Source organism: Pteropus vampyrus, unplaced genomic scaffold, assembly GCF_000151845.1.
Source record: "Pteropus vampyrus isolate Shadow unplaced genomic scaffold, Pvam_2.0 Scaffold1000009199, whole genome shotgun sequence".
NCBI lineage: Eukaryota > Metazoa > Chordata > Mammalia > Chiroptera > Pteropodidae > Pteropus > Pteropus vampyrus.
Genome location: NW_011923601.1, coordinates 216 through 1,185, shown reverse-complemented (window position 1 = coordinate 1,185; position 970 = coordinate 216). Strand labels below are relative to the sequence as shown.

The 970-nt window shown below is 34.0% G+C and overlaps 1 pseudogene; it reads right to left on the bottom strand.

The window, feature by feature from the left end:
* Positions 1–507: 507 nt before the first annotated feature.
* LOC111735805 lies at positions 508–624 on the bottom strand (annotated as a pseudogene).
* Positions 625–970: the final 346 nt, after the last annotated feature.

The window sequence follows — 970 nt, the reverse complement described above, 5'->3', positions numbered from 1 at the left end:
GTGAGAAGAGTCCCAGTGGGGTGGCGGTCCTCGACGTTTTTGCTCATACGCCACTAAAAGTGAGAATCACGTGTCTTATATATTTCAGGTGATATTTAAATTTGTCACTGTATATGATATAATTACAAAGGACACAGTTTTTAGTATATTGAAATACGGGTACTTTAAAATAAAATGATTACCTCAACCAAAAAGGGTTTAATGGAATCTAAAGCCCGCAGGAGTGTGGCATTCAATAAGCTCTCCCTCATCCGCCCAATACTGACTCGTCCCATTTCCCCTGAAGCTAGCATTTTCTTTCCACTTTTGCTAGCATTTTCTTTCCACTTTTCACAAAAATGTTGTTAATATGACACACTTTTGTGCTTGACGGACTTTTATTGACGCTTCCTTTCAAACTTCATTTCCATAAAAATATATATGAGAATTAAAATTAATATCTGTTAATGCCTATGACCGTAGACACTGAGTATTTAAAATGTATTCTGATTTTTTTTTTTTTTTACACCTACAGCACCTGGTCTTCCTAGGTGGTCTCCCATCCAAGGACTAACCAGGCCCGACCCTGCTTAGCTTCCGAGATCAGACGGGATTGGGCTCATTCAGGGTGGTATTCTGATTTAATTATTATTAAAAGCATTAGAAGTATACAAGTGATCAGCAAAGCATAAATGTATTAAGTATTTGTGAATAATTATTAACATAAAAATTAAACTTTGTAAAAATATGTTTTCAGTTATTTTTATTTATATTAATATTTTATAAAAGCTATTTTACAAAGTATTTATAATATGTATAACTCTTTTAAATATTGTATTTATTATTTTAATTTATTATTTTATCTTCGTTTCATTCACTAATGCGGGCGTCTTGGGTTCGAATGCCTGGCTTCAGATTCTTTGAAGCACATTCATGGTGTGAACTTGGGTGGGTCACTGAGTCTCTCTAGGCTTCAGTTTTCTCATTGCAA